Here is a 16,684-nt window from a genome sequence, read left to right on the forward strand (position 1 = left end):
AATTAAGAAAAATCCAAGAACTACTCAGTGTTGGAGACAGAATTCCAACACTAGCTTCTCCAGATTGAAAGCCTGTACAAGCACCATTAAAAACATGAAAACTTTAGGTCTTCTCTGGGGGATGAACAATATATTCATGCATCTGCAGGATAGCTCATTGGAAGCAGCTCACAGAGAAGTAAAGAAAGAGCTTCCACCTTTTACCCAGAATTTCTCATGACTGCCTGGAGGGTGACAGGCTTCTCCTTGAAATGGGAATGCAGACTCGGTTAGGCAGTTCACTTTGAAGATGTTTTCACAACTGCTCTTTTAAAGCAGTTTTATAAAACTCAACGCTGTCATTAGAACTGTGATCCTTGCACAGGGGTGATATCATAGCTCATTAGGGCTGTGCGAATTTTAATAAAAAGAGGAAAAATTGTATAGTGTACTTAATGCAGTGAGTTTAATACCATAATAAGTACCTACAGATTTTTTTCTCTCCATTAGAATTGTACCAATCTTGAATTAAGTACACATGCATACACACACATACACAAAAAACTATCTCACAAATAAAAATAATTTATCCCCAATGTCCAAAGCCCAAATAGAAAATATGTAGCAAATATTCAACATTAGTAAGATGGAATAAGGCAGAAGTAGAATAGGGGTTCAGAATTGAGGGCAAAAATGGCAAATAGAAATAGCTCCTTTAGTTTGTCCCTACTTCTAAACTAAGGGCTGCTTCTAGGGCCCAGCTCCCACAGTGACAAAGGAAGCACTCACTTATGGAGATAACAAGGAGACAGACTCCAGCTTCACACACACATCTCCCTCTGCCCAATCACTGAAGTGTGAAGGAGCACCTATAGTGGTTTTCTCTTCTGGGTTAGATTAGACATTGATCCTGAAATGAGATGGTACTTATGTCACAATGGGTAGGTAGTCTCCTTGGAACAGTGGACTCAAGGCAGCATGAACATCATTTGGCAAGAATGGGATAACAGATGGGATAGGCAGGAGGACATGAAGGAAAATTATATATGTCACAATATTCAACATTTCAAATGTCAAGAGTAGGCCTTCCTATTTCCTTTTTTCTTCACAATAAAATGAGAGAGACTCAACAAGTCATCCCATATGACCCTGGAATGATGTTTGAAGATATTCCACCACATTGTCCCAAACCAGCTATCAAACCAGATGTTGTGAAGTACCCCCACTGTTTAAAAAAAATTCAATCCTGCTGATGGATAGTTTTGCATAACACAAAACAACCTGGATAATTTGTTCATTTCAATTCCTATAAAATAAGCACTTTTCTTACTTTCTCTACTTATCTCATCTTGGACTGTAATAAAAAGTTACAGCACTCATATAACTTATGTTTGAACACCTCCAGCATTATCACCAAGGTCATTGTCTTGAGACAAGGTGATTGCATTTCTGCACCTTGACAGCATGAAGACCATGTGTCAGGCATTCAACTGGGTGAAGGAGCTACTAATGTGAGTAAATAGGATATGTGTGTGGAGGAGCTTTCAGCACAGCCCAGAAACGTGAAGGTTTGGGGAAAGCTTCCAGAAGAAAGGGTCCAGAGCTGTCTTGGAAGAACAGGAGCTATTCAGATGTGATGGGGGAAAAAAACTGTTTTGAGCAGAAGAAACAGCGTAACATAGACATATGAAAACATAAATCAGTACACATACAAAAAAGCTACAGTTTGGTGTGCAGGAGGTTAAAGCTCTCAGTTCCCCTGACACATACACCTCTCTTCTCTCTCTCCTTTTTTTTTTTTTCTCTCTCTCTCCCCCATATAGAGGCATATTGGTCTATCTGTAGTTTCTACTCACTGATCCTAGTTATACTTGTGGGGAACAATATCAGTTAGGGACTTTATCATCACTAATGGCCAAAACAAAAGAGAGAACGAAAATGAGAAATGGGGCAGGGGGTGTGGCAGGAAGGGAGCAAGGGCAGAAAAAAAGCAAGAAATTTCAAATTAAATTGCTCTAAAAAAGGAAAGTGAATTGTGTTAAATCTCACAGAAACAGCAATATTTTCCATTCCTCAAATCTGCAGTCAATTTCTCATTGTTTTAGTTAGTTACATTGTCTTAATCTAATCACTCTGCCAGAGCAGTGTGGGATATGCATGCAATTGGAACTTTGCACATTCTGCTTCTCGAGCTGTCTCCGGTGAATCCCACCTAAATCACATGGTTGCTAATTAGGAAAGTGAATTCTCTGAAAAAAATCAGGATACATTCTGGAAAGAAGAATGGATATGCATCAGAGCCAAGTGAGGGCCACAATAGGCCCCCCAGCATGTTCTAACCCTTCTTACACATGGCAGAATTGCAAATATTTCAGGCATTTTTAAGCATTCCTCAGGGTTAAATTAACACAGTGTCTTAAAATGTGCCCTAAATTTCAGGTTCCCTCAATATCATATTGACCATATTTAGGAAGATAAATATATATACATAAATATATGTATATATATATTTTTTTTAAGAGAAATGGAAAATCTTTAGTGACTTCCTGGAGGATCTTAGAACCATGCTTATCAGAGGGTGCCTGGGTAGCTCAGTTGTTAAGCATCTGCCTTCAGGTCATGATTCCAGAGTCCTGGGATCCAGCCCTGCATCCAACTCCCTGCTCAGCGGGAAGTCTGCTTCTCCCTCTCCCACTCCCCCTGCTTGTGTTCCCTCTCTTGCTGTGTCTCTCTCTGTCAAATAAATAAATAAAATCTAAAAAAAAAAAAAAGGAACCATGCTCACAGGTGTAATGTGACCCAAAAGCCCCCCCCCCCCAATCACCGCCAGTAAATCTTGCCCCTGCCATACTGTCTCTCTGTTCAGACTATCCCTACCATTCTCACCTGGCTGTCCAGTTCCAATCCCTCCCCTGCCCTGGACCTTGTGCATATGACTTTTTTGTGCTCAAAACACTCCTTGCTCCCCTATTTGCCTAATCTCCCCGCCAAGCTCACCTGCACCTAGCTGACCTTTCAGGTCTCGGATTCAATATCCCCTCTTTAGAGAGTATATCTTTCCCCCTCCAATCCAGGTTCAGTCTTTCTAGAATATGTTCACACTGAGCTTGCTCTCACTCTTTTGCTTTTTTCTTTCATAAAGTAGTTGATAAGAATTGTAACGACGTAATAATTGTGATATCTCCCTACAGCCCCTAGGATGAAAGCTCTATGAAACTACAGAACCTGCCTGTTCAGCCTTTCTAGACATAGTATAGGGCTTCTCCATGTTCACCATGTAACACATATTTGTAAACGAGTATGAGAATCTGCCAACTATCATTAATAAGAAGTATAATTTCCTGAGTACTTACTATGTGAATGTTTAGAGACCAATATTATGTGAAAAAAGGAAGGCAAGAAGAGATTAAATGACTTGTCTAGGGTGACACTGTTTAGCAAGCAGGGGAGCTGGAATTTAAAGAGTGACAACTTGACCACGGACTGCATGTACTTATCTACCATACTCTGCTACCTCTCAGTTACTAATTTTAATAAAAACCCAACACCATCAGAAAACATGAATCATGGTTCTCTTTTCCCCAATCTAGTCCTTAACCTCTTTGACTCTCACACTGCTCCAATTTATTTAACTCTTCTAGAGCCTTTATTGGGAAAGGAAGGATGGGGTTTGGATCAGAAAATTGGAAGCCACACCCTGGAAATTCTCAGCAATGAATTCACCTGTGGAAACAGTACTCCATTGCTTCCCTGGCTGCCCAGAGCCTTGACTCTGGGGACAAAGTCCATGAGACAGGCAGCTCTGTAACCTTTTATTTTGGGGAGGGGAAAACAGGGAAGCCAAGGTTCTGCAACCTCTGGCATTGATGGTATTGAGCACCTCTGGCATTGAGCACTAAAGGTACGACGAGATTTCTGTCCCTCAATATGGCCCACCATCATCATTGCCAGCTTCTACACTGAGGATTTTATATCATACCTTAGTTTATAGGGTAGGAGAGAAGAGAGTCTACAAGATGGCCACTTGATCCCACTGGGAGAAATAGCCCTCATGTAACTCTGCGAATCCCCTAACACCACAGATCAGACATTTCCTTTCTTTCTCACATTTTATTTTGTTATTATTTTTTTCATCATGATCAGTGTAGTCTTTACTGTCCACCGACTAGTTCCCCCATCCCCCTACCTACCTCCCCTCTGGTAACCATCAGCTTGTTCTCTATAGTTAAGAGAGACACTTCTTTTTCCTATTTTTCATTTTTTTTCAATCAATGGATTATGCCAGAAACAACAGAGCATAAATATGTGAAGAGGAAATTTTGAAACATTCTCTTGCCTGCAGGAAATACAATTTCTTAGAAAAGGAAATGATTTTGTTTGGGAAAATACCTTGATAAGCTTTGGGGGAGGAAAGGAGAAGCCTGAAGGTATGAATGTTGGCAGGAAGCAAATAAAAATAAGAAAAGCTCAAGGGCTCTGCTCCACAGCATTGGCAGACTTGTTCTGTGTTCAGTGAATGAGGGACAAATGCTGGGGGAAGGCTGAGAAAGTTGTGTGCAGTGGTGAGAATAGGGGGAGCTTGAAGCTGGATACTCTACAGAAAGAAGCAAGCAGGAAAAGGCCAACTGGAAGGCTGACCAAAGGCCATTTTAAACCAGAGGTTATTTAACATTCCATTTGGGGAGTTTTGCACAGTTATGATGGATATCTGTCCCCTCCAACACCTCACTTCAATTCCAACAAAGTTTTCTGCACACACATATACCATCGTTTATTTATTTATTTATTTCGCATTGTCTTTTAGGTTGTGTCATTTCATCTGTTATGAAATATGGAAAGGGGCAGTTGTCTGCCTGGAGTGAGGTGGTATAGGCGGAAACAAAATGTACAAAAGAACAAGACCTAGAGATTTAATTAGGAGGAAGTGAGGAATTTAAGGCCCATGAGTCTCTGATTTGATGCCAGCTAGAATTCTAAGAAATCATAGACAAACATTTAGATTTGTTTCAGACTTGGTTTTGGGCCATCTGATTCTATTCAGTTGCCAAAGAGATTAGGATCTCTCCCTTACAAGTGAATTAAATTTAATGATCATTTTATGCACACTGACATTGATTTGTCCTACTTGTCTCCCCACGCCAGTACCACAACAAGGTTCAGGTCTCAGAAAAGACACACTGCATTTACACAGTCTGATGTTCATGAGAAATGCTGAGGACACTGAGAGACTGTTGAGAATAAAAGTGTCCACTGAAACATTCTCTGTCAATAAGTATGCTGATTGTTGGTAAGCATTTTAGCCATACACACATGCAAGGCGGCACTGCTACTGGAAGAGAGACAAACCTTGAGCCTATGTGTGTCGTCCAAAACTCTATTCACTATTTACCAACTACACCTCAAGGGGATCTAAAAATAAATTTTTTAAAAATGAAAATCTTAAAAGTATCACTGGACTCACTCACTTTGAGAAGAGAGAGGAGGCTTAGACACATTCACCAGCCTGGGAGGATCAGTGTCCAGTAGGTCTTAAAGGTATCCAAAAAGGTTGTTTTCTTACAGACACAAAGCTAACATAATGAGAAAGAAGAAAAACAACTTGGAAATCTCTTCTTTCTTTCTTTCTTTCTTTCTTTCTTTCTTTCTTTCTTTCTTTCCTTCTTTTCTTTCTTTCTTCTTTCTTTCTTTCTTTTTTTTTCCTTTTAGGAAAAAGGAAGTTGAGAAATGTATCTATTTAAACTTCTTTTTACACCCGCCCCCGCCCCCCCGCCTTCCATCCTTGTGACCACCTTGAGAAAATTTTATCATTGACTGTTTGCATTCCTGAAAATAATTGTACAATTGTTGTAGCGTGAAATTTCAAGGTCTGCATTTTGCTGATGAGAATGAAAGAAGGAAGGAAGGGAGGGAGGGAGGAAGGGAGAGGGGGAAGTGAAAAAGGAAAGGGAGGGAGGACTAGAGGAGAGAAGGGAGAAGGGAAGGAAGGAGTAATCAGAACTCAGATCAAGAATCAAGATCAACAGTACCTCAGAAGTCCCCCTCAACCCACCTCTGGGGTTTCTATATTCCCCCTAGAATAATAGGCAATTTTGCCTGTTTTTGAACTTAAATAAAAGCATATGGTATATCCTTTTTTTTTTAAAGATTTTATTTCTTTATTTGACAGACAGAGATCACAAGTAGGCAGAGAGGCATGCAGAGAGAGAGAGGAAGGGAAGCAGGCTCCCCTCTGAACAGAGAGCCCGATGTGGGGCTACATCCCAGGACCCTGGGACCATGTACTGAGCTGAAGGCAGAGGCTTTAACCCACTGAGCCACCCAGGCGCCCCTGGTATATCTTTTTATTCAAAATTACTTTCTTGAGATTCATGTGTATTGTAACATATGGTTGTAGTTCATTTATTTTCATTGTAATAGGCTGCTCCATAAATGTAAAATTTATTGATACAGTTTACAGTTAACAAACATTTGAGCTGGTCTCTCTCTTTCTCTCTTTCTCTCTCTCAGCTACTATGTTTAGTGCTGCTATAAATATTTTTGCATATGTTGGGGAACTATCTTATTCCTTACCTGGAGCTATGTGACATTATTAATTATAGCTTCATCTCTCTTCCCATAATATAGTGGCTTCACAAATACATTATTATTTGATTTGGCTTTAGCATATGATTCCCTAGAAAATTTGTTATCAGCTACATTTTAGGAAAACAAAATGTGTGTCCTTCTCAAAGATGTGATTTTTAGCAACTCTCTTGTTCTTAAGGAATTCTCTTGTTCTAAAAGGTGGCAGAATGCTGTTCTTACATAAGGATAATTGGCAGCTAAAGAGCATTATGAAAGATATGAGTCCCATAATGAGTGATTTACTTACTCAAGCCTGACTATAAATTAAAAGACCATGGAAGAGTGAATACTATCATTTCAAAGGGAGATGTTAGTTAGAAATAACAGGAATAATATGATAATAAAATAACATAATAATAATAATTATGATGCAAGCTAGAATTTATTGAGCTAGGTAGCATGGCACAGTCGTTAATAGAAAAGGACCTGGACCCAAACTGCTTGGTTAAAATCTTAAATCTCAACTCTGCCATTTTCTAGCTATATGAACTTGTTGTGCCTCAGTTTTATTATGTGTCAGATATGGAGAATAACAAAAGCAACTATTTCAGATGTTGATTAAATGAAACACCATGTGTAAAGGACAAAGAACAATGTTTGAAATAAAGGAAATGTTGCACATGTATTAAGAGTTATCATGGGGCACCTGGTGGTTCAGTCAGTTGATCATCCAGCTCTCGATTTTGGTTCAGGTTGTGATGTCTGCGTAATGATCTCAGGGTCATGAGATCAACCTCCCCGTTGGGCTCTGTGCTCAGTAGGAAGTTGGCTTGACATTCTCTCTCTTCCTCTCCCTCTCCCCCTTCACTTCCTCCCTGACTCTCTGTCTCTCTCTCAAATAAATTAAATCTTTAAAAACAAAAGAGTTATATTACCATGATTTTTTGAGCATGTATATACATTATTTCTAACTCCTTTTATAACTTCTCAAGATAGCTATCACTATCCCTAAACTTATATAAACTGCCTTTTTTTCTAATGTTTTATTTAATTTTCCAGTCTCCTGTGTTTCATGTGATTTCTTTAAAAAAAAAATGTATCTTATATCTTATGTCATTAACTTGCTTTTTTGAATGCCTCTCATTACTGGTTACTTTCCATTTGTGTTGTCTCAGTGCATCAAGGGTAAATCTAGGTGGAGTTTTCTTATAGCCTGCTTTACAGATTCAGTTATGAAGTCCTGTACAAGTTAAATAACTTACCCATGGCTTTACAGCATATTAGGTAGCCAAACTGGTGTCTTCTTTCCTACAGGCCCAGTGGTCTTTTCCTATTTCTTGCTGCCCCCTGTGGCTTAATGGAAAAATTAAGTCTTCCATGAGTTTGACTATTATGAGCTCATCTTAACACTCTGAGTTAGTTGGATACTGATGTTCTAGGTCGTCATTTCTGGACTGCCACAGCAAAAAGTCTGCCCAAATTGTCAGACCAAACTTTGATTTCTAATTTTGGTGATTTGAAATGCCATAACTAGTAGAGAAAAAAAATCAAAGCCACATGATGACATGAATATTTCTGTCTTTTCTGTGCAGCATTTTAAAACTATATTGAATCTCACATCAGTTATAATTTAAACATAGTTAATAGCGAATTAACAGATTCTATTTCTGGTAAAGATGAGTAAGTGAGATGTCGATGTGTCTCCCACTAAATGCAACCAAAAATCTGAACAGAATGTATCAAAGAAACCATCTGAGAGCTGAAAAATAAATAATGGCAGGAAGATTATGGTCAAAAAAATGTGGTTTTTGGAGCTATTACTGAACTGGCAGTAAGTTTCCCTTTTTATTTCTTTCAGTTTCTCCTAGTCTGGAATCAAAGACAAAAGTGCTACTAGCAGTGTACACCCAATGCGGACAGAAGGAACTTCAGAAGAATCTCTCTGTACGAGTAGTGGGACAGGGAGCATGTGTGGGGCAGATTTAATAGGAAATAGCCCACTAATTTTTTGTTGTTTTTCTCTCCTAAGCTGGCCCCTGGACAATTGTACAGTGAAACAGAAGAAGCAGCAACTTAGAAGACACCTAAAATTCCAAGACAGAATCATCTGTAGTCTCAAAAGGGTGCAGAGGATCCCTATTGTCTAGAGACAGCAATAGTCACAGAAAGTTCATAACAGAATAAGATTATGTCCAGGTTTTGTGTTAGGAGGTCAAAACGTGGATCTCCTGGTACAAGAAAGCTTCAAGGAAGTTAAAGAAGAAAGACATTTCAAGAAAATGATCTCATACAGTTGTTTATGAACCACTGAACTCACCGTCCATCTGTGCATGTATCCATCTATCCAACACACCAAATAGTCTGGGAACTGAGCTAAATCACTGACCACCACTCAGGTCCTAGACTAGCCATCGAGTGATCAGATGCAAAAGACCTGAATAAAACTGTGAACTCTGAAAACTGACCTGACATGAGCACCAGAGCCATCAGGTGTGGAGGGACTTGGCTGCTGACCATAACGCGGTCAATTGCCTGCTAAAACAGAAAGATGAACATTGTCAACAGTCCTCTGAGACACATAGTATCTAGTAATACACAGATATAATCCATAGCTTCTCCATCTATAACAGCACAGGAAATCCTGACATCTTGCAAGGGGGGAAAAAAAAACAACTGATGTCAACTCTGAGATGACATAGATGTTGAAATTACCAGGCAAAGACTGTGAAGCAACTATTGACATAATCCAAGAAGTCAGGTTGAATGCTTTTGAGACTACTGAAAAGATATAAAGCCTCAGAATAAAAACTGGAAAAGAGGAAAAGGAAAAAATAACAACGTTTACAAATGAAAAACATAATAATACATTTTTTAAAACTACTGGATAGGTTCAGTAGTGGAGGGAGATACCAGAGGAAATAATTTGTACATTTGAAAATACACTAATAGAAATTACCTAATATGATATAAAGAGGTGGGGGAGAATGAAAATATTGACAGAGCCTCAGGGACCTGTGAGATAATACCAAAGATCTAGCATTAATGTCATCAGAGTCCAAGAAGCAAGGGAGAAAAAGCAGGAAAGTAGGCTCAGGGGAAAAAACAAATAAACAAATAAATACATAAAAAGGAATAGTGTTTGAAATAAGATGGCAAAATGTAAGACTTAAAAGATGCAAAAATGTCACTGAATCCCAAGCAGGATAAATAAAAAAATCTCCATTCTCTGATACATCATGAGACAACTGAACACTTTAAAAAATATTTTAAAATGTGAAAGAAGCTAAAGAAAAATAAGGCATTACTTATAGGGAAACAATAATTCAAATGATTGTAGATCCGCCCCGCCCAAAAAAGCCAAGAAGAGCTGAAAATAATTTAACACTTTTATTTTATTTTTTAAAAGATTTTATTCATTTATTTGACAGAGAGAGAGATCATAAAGGGAGAGTGAGAGGGAGAAGACTCCCTCCCCCACTGAGCAGGGAGCTTGATGCAAGGATAGATCCCAGGACCCTGCCCAAGGCAGAGACTTAACCAACTGAGCCACCTAGGCACCCCCAGTTTAACATTCTTAAAAAGGTAACAGGAAAGATCTGTGAACTCAGAATCTCTATCCCTCAAAAAATATCTTTAAGGAATAAAGGAAAAGTGATAACATCTGTTAGCGGCAGATCTGTTTTATAAGAAATGCTAAAGAGGGGTGCCTGGGTGGCTCCATCAGGTGATTGACCCACTCTTGCCTTAGGCTCAGGTCATAATCTCAGTGACCTGAGATGGAGCACCCAGCTATTCCACGCTTGGCAGGGAGATTCTCTGTCTCCCTCTGCCCCTCTCCCCCTTCTCTCTCCCTCTAAAAAAAAAAAAAAAAAAAAAAAAAAGTGGTCTAAACACCAAATAAAATATCACAGTGGATAAATAAAAGGATGAAATTATACCCTGTTTCCAAGAAACTCACTATAAATGCAAGAGTAAAAGTAAAGGACAGAAAATGATACAGGATGCAAACGCTATTGAGAAGGAAACAGAAGTGATGGGAGAACATCTCCCAGAGTATCTTGCATTTCTGTGCCTCTTGCAGGCCAGACACTGACTGATACTTGTTTCAAACTATTTTTTATGTGGTGAATGATCTTGGGAGATAGACACCATATCTTAAACTCTGAGCCAAAAGGCAGGCATATTACTTCCAATTCTGAAAGACGAGCGTGGTCTCCACTCAGACTTCCTCACTTAGAACACAACCTGATACTAATGCACATGTCCTCTTGTTCCCCTCATGTTTCCCTGTGGGAATGGAGGCTTGGGAACCTGAACCTAATAGTCTGGATACTGTGATTTCTGTGAGACATAAATTGCCCTTAATCTCTGACTCAACTATTGTGTCCTCCATCAACATTCATAGAACTGCGGCATGCTAGTAGCTTGCAAGTAAAAGTCTCAGACTCTCACAGCTCTTGACATGAAATGGCTACATTAGTATGAAACAAAGTATACTTCAGAACAAGAAAAATTAGAGATAAAGAGACATATTACATAATGAAAAACATGTCACTTAGTTCACTAAGAGGACATACCCATCCTGAATGCCTAGATACAGAATAACAGAGCCTGAAAATACATGAAAAAAAGCTGATAAAATGAAAAGGGAAAGTGGACAGATATACAAGTATCCTCAGAAACATCAATATTCTTCTCTCATTAATAGATAAGATTGTATTAGAAAAGATATATAACAACGAAGCAATATGATCAACCATTCGGAATCTAGTCGGCATTCACAAAACACTCCATATAACATCAGCAAAACACATATTGCAGGGAGCACTGGGTGTGGTGCATAAACAATGAATCTTGGAACACTGAAAAAAATAAAATTTAATTAAGATGTTAAAAAAATAAATAAAAAATAAAATAAACAGCAAAACACAAATTATTTTCAAGTGTACATGGAACTTTCACAAAGATAAACCATATCTTGGGTTATAAAATATCCTTACTACATTTAAAAGACTTCAAATCATATTTCAAGTATATCACTTGATTATAATGAAATTAAGCTGGGTATTAATAACAGAAAGAGATATGAAAAATATCCACATATGTGGAAGTGAAAAAACACACATCTCAGTCAGGGGGAGGAGTTAGGGTGGGGCAGGGTAGGAATGTGAATGGAACTATACAGCCTAAGAAGATGATCAATTTTGTTGTATAGATATTTAAACATTTATAATAAAAAGGTTAAAAACCATAGCTAGTGTAGATAAAGAGACAAAACTATATCCATTGTTGACAAATTTATTTTTAGCCAGTAGCCACATCACCATATATGGAATTTTGAGTCTCTGTAGAGCATGGTACACAGGTATCACCCCACTGGAAATGGCCAAAGGAGCTGTGCCTCTGGTGCTATAATCCAGCTTTAACTGATCACAAGAGGACCTGAAGGCCCAAGGTAAATTGAAAATGACAATATTAATCATCAAAATATCAGTACCTTGAATACACTTTTGAAAGCAGCCATTATTCTCATTGTGAAGACCTTATTTATGTATAAAATAATAAGAATGGAGGCTCTGGAGAAAACAGAATACACTATTTACTGGCTCACAATCCTGAACTGTTACATAAAATCCCTAAGCCTTCACTTCTTCATTTTAAAAATGGGGCTAACAGTAGTAACTTTTCACTGAGCTGTAGGAAAGAGAAAATTAAATCTGTATCAAATGCTTAGAACAGGCCTGAAACAGTAAAAAGCCAGTATGTGTTAGCTATTTTGATAAGCCGAATAATGCTGATCAAATATGTCCACATCCCAATCTCCAGCACCTAAGAATATGCTACTTTTCATGGCAGAAGGGACTCTTCAGATGTGATTATGTTCAGGATCTTCAGATATCCTGGATTACTTGGGTGGGCCCAATATAATGTCAAGGATCCTTTCCGGCAAGTGAAAGAGGGAGGTCGGAGGGTGAGAGAGAATTCAGAAGATGCTCTGCTATGTACTTTAAAGTAAGGGGCAAGAGCAAAGGAATAAGGAGACTCCCAGAAGCTAGAAAAAGCAAGGAAATGGGTTTTTCACTGGAGACTCCAGAAGGAGCACAGCCCATCGACACCTTGATTTTAGTCCAGGGAGACCCATTTCAGACTTCTGAATGTCAATATTGCAAAATAATACAAAATAAATATTTGTGTTGTTTTCAGCCACTGTCCGTGGTGATTTGTTGTATCATCGATAGAGGACTCATACAATCATTTAAAGCAAATAAGTTCTTTCTTGTTTTCCTCAATTTATAAAAGTGCTATTTTACGACTATCTAAATAGTCTTTCAAATTCTGTTATTTTTCTTGCACAAAATAGACACTTTGAGATAATCCATAAAGGAATTCTGTGCTGTGATAGAAATTCAGACTTAGAGTTGACCAAACCCGGATTCAAATCCTGACTCCAACATTTAACCGGCCCTGTGACTTGGAAAGGTTGTGTAACTTCGGGTTCCTGTTTCCTTATAACCCACACAGGGATTAAACTTTGCCTATAAGGTTGTTATGAAGAACAAGTGAGATATTGTCACAGATCATTTAGCAGAGAATCTGGCTCTTAATTAGTGGTCATTAATGAGAATTATTAATGCAATGTTTATCCAACATCCTCATTGTAGATGAGAAAATTGACACCCAGAGAAGGCAAAAGTCTTGCCCGAGGCACACAGCCAATTCCTAGCACATGTAGGACTGAAACCCATATCATTTTGCTCTAAGACAACTGCAGGCTTCTCATAAATTTGACTGATTCAGAATATCTTTATATTATTTATCCTTTAGGAAACTTTGAAGGGTAAGCAGAGGTTGGCACTGCTAGGTTATGGATCCTACCGGTCTTCTTGTAGAAATCAGTGTTCTGGGGGCACTGGGTGGCTCAGAGGGCTAAACCTCTGCCTTCGGCTCAGATCATGATCCCAGAGTCCTGGGATCGAGCCCCGCATCGGGCTCTCTGCTCAGTAGGGAGCCTGCTTCCCCCTCTCTTTCTCTGCCTGCCTCTCTGCCTACTTGTGATCTCTGTCAAATAAATAAATAAAATCTTAAAAAAAAAAAAAAAAAAGAAAGAAATCAGTGTTCTGGGTTCTCATGGAAAATTCACATTTCCCCTTTCTAATCTCCCTTACCCCATGACAAAGCATTCTCTTCAAAGTATCCTTTTAAAATGTCAATTAAAAACCTGATCCAAGTAAAACTGCCTCCTTTACCCTTGCAAAAATAAACGTCTCCTATTTTCTTCCTCTTCAAAGTATCTTCTTCTGAAGTGAAGTGAGTCAATGACAAATGACAACATCCAACCCCCCCCCAGGTATGAAATCATGCTTCCCAAGACCTTTTTGCTGAAGAGGTGGTAGGAAGAACAGGGAGAGGTACCCAGTTGGACCAAGATTCACTGCTATTTGCCACCTGGTGGACATTTGCTCTCACTGCAAAATAAATTCAAATTCCTGCTTTTAAAAAGCATCCCTGATCAATAACCTTAACTCCTTGGTTGTGAGTGAGTAGAGATCTACTGATAGGAAGACAGCTATAAGTGTACTTCATTATCCTTACTTTGGGAGAAAAAAGATCTATATTCAGTAAGTAATTAGTTGCCTGGCAATTAGAGTTTCTTAGATGTTCTCCAAGAGACCCTTAATCCTACCCGGGGATCGCTATCGCTGAAACCTGCATTTCTCATGGCTTTAAATAAAAATGTGACTACCTGTTGACTGTTTTTTGTTTTGTTTTGTTTTTTTTCAAAAACGACTTCATATCCTCCAGTAGAGCCAAGGGTTCAGGGTCTATATATTTCAGTTTCCTTGAACAAACCCAATCAAGGCCCCCACCTCCACCTAGATCCTCTTTATGTGTCCATTCACAGCTTTGATCATTTTTTCAAACTTCATTACATCTATCCCTTATAGGATCCTTTAGCCATAGTATATAATTTGCAATTGCCTGCTATGGACTGACTGTTTGCAATTACCCCAAAATTAACTGTTGAAACTTAATCCCTAATGTGAGCATATTTGGGAATGGGGTCTTTCCCATTTAATTCTATGGAGGTAACTGGGCAACAAGTGTGAAGTAATCATAAGGCAATGAGTGCCCTTAGAAGAAGAGATAGCAACCAAGAATGTTTGCTTCCTCTCTCTCTCTCTCTCTTTCTGTCTTCAACCACAGAGCAATGCATCCATTTGCAAAGCAGGAAGTGAGTCTCACCAGGAAGTGACCCAGCCAGCACCTTGATCTTGGACTTTCGCAGCCTTCAGAAATGTGATAAGTAGATGTATGTTGTTGAAGCCCCCTGGTCTCCTGTACCTTGCTCTCATAGCCCGAGCTGGGCAGGACAGTTTCTGTATGTGTCATGGTCTCTTTCATGCTTCCCTGCCTTTCCATGTGCTATCTCCTTCTCATGGGGTGAACTTTCCCCTACTTATTTTAAGTATGCCACATCTTATTTAGTATAATATATCCCTCAACGTGTAATCAATAGACAAAAACAAATAATAATGGGCTATTTAACATTTGCTTCTTCACACTAATTTTAAAAATTTAATGTAGAGTTTTCACTTACAGAGCATTTCAACACAATTAAAAATTTAGATTCTTAGTCATATGAGCCATATTTCAAATAGCCACAAGTGGCCACATTGGACAGGGCAGCTCTATAAAATCTTGGACAGATTCACCTTGACACAGTCATCATTGAAACAAAGATGATAGCATTGTCATATAGATATTTCCAATAAAGGTTTCTGTGTCAAAAGAATGATCTTATTTAATTTTAGCATTTTTAGGCACCACAGTAGATGGAGAGGGCCAGCCAGAGTAGAGACTATACCTTCCTCCATAAAGCCATTACTTTGTATCTAGCTATTTCTGTTTTGTTGTTGTTGTTGTTGTTTTCTTTTTTTTCCCCACTTACATCCAACCTTGCTTTTTTGGAGGAAGCAGAAAACAGCCCCTGATCCCACAGTCTGGTCTAGAGGGCCCTTCGGTGTCTCCACACATCGTCCATAACAGCATGTCATCAGTGGATTCATTGTTCTCTGCTCTAATAGCCTCTTTTCTTGGCAGTTTTTCACATTTGGTGGTGTCCTCCTTGAGGTGTAGACTAGCTGATCCTTCTCCGTACACCCAGTGCCATAACTACTAACAGCACAGAATTGTGCTAACTCCCATTTGTTGAATGAATGCATGCCAATCCCTTTAATAGGCCTAGGTTAGGTAACAGTCACCAAAAAGTGTTCAACCAGATGTGATTTGAATTCAAATACTGCTGCCTTAACCCCATCTGAAACATTGCTTTATCATACTTATTGAAAATACAGTTTTGAGACTTTTTATAATACATTTTGAAGGCATTTTTGCCACATCCCATTGAAATTCTAACCTCTTTGGAATGGGCAAGGTGCTTTTCAAGACATTATTGTTCAGTGGGCTTATCAGCAGTGACAGGCAGCTGAAGGTAATGTTCTTTGGGAGGAGAACAACATGGGGAGAAGGAACTCAAAAATAGAACAGAATATGAAAAGGCAAAAGTAGCAAAATGGTAAAAACAAGTATTTCTAACAACACAGCTTTGTCTATCAACAGATCGTCCTCCTGCTCAAGGACCTACAGTGAATATTTTGTTAAAATACAGACATGAATTCCATTAAAGCTGAATTCAACTCCAAATTCTTCCACTTCTGAAGACTCTGAATGACAGAAAGTTATTCATACTGTCTGAGCATCACCATAATAGAAAAAGGGGGGACACAATTTTGCAGGGGTTTTTTGGGGTATGATGCATGCCTTACACAATGCTGGAGTCACAACAGAAATTCAATAAATGGTACAATATACATCCATTCTGCCCTGTGTTCAAGGCTCTTCACAATGTGCCAGCAATCTGATATTTTGTCCAACTTCTTGCCAACAACAGAGGCGAACATCCGTTTCCTGTGTGTTCTTCATGCATTTGACCATCGTAACTTTCTACAAGCCATTCCTGTATCAATTGTACTGAGAAGATTACTCCCAAGCTTTCCTATAAACAGAATTGTGCATGGATTTTAGGGAAAGCATGTGTGTTGGGTTGTTCATTGTATTTTGGGGTAAAGAAACAGGAACA

This window comes from Lontra canadensis, unplaced genomic scaffold (genome assembly GCF_010015895.1).
Source record: "Lontra canadensis isolate GAN:19392208 unplaced genomic scaffold, GSC_riverotter_1.0 scaffold287, whole genome shotgun sequence".
In the NCBI taxonomy this organism is placed as follows: Eukaryota; Metazoa; Chordata; class Mammalia; order Carnivora; family Mustelidae; genus Lontra; species Lontra canadensis.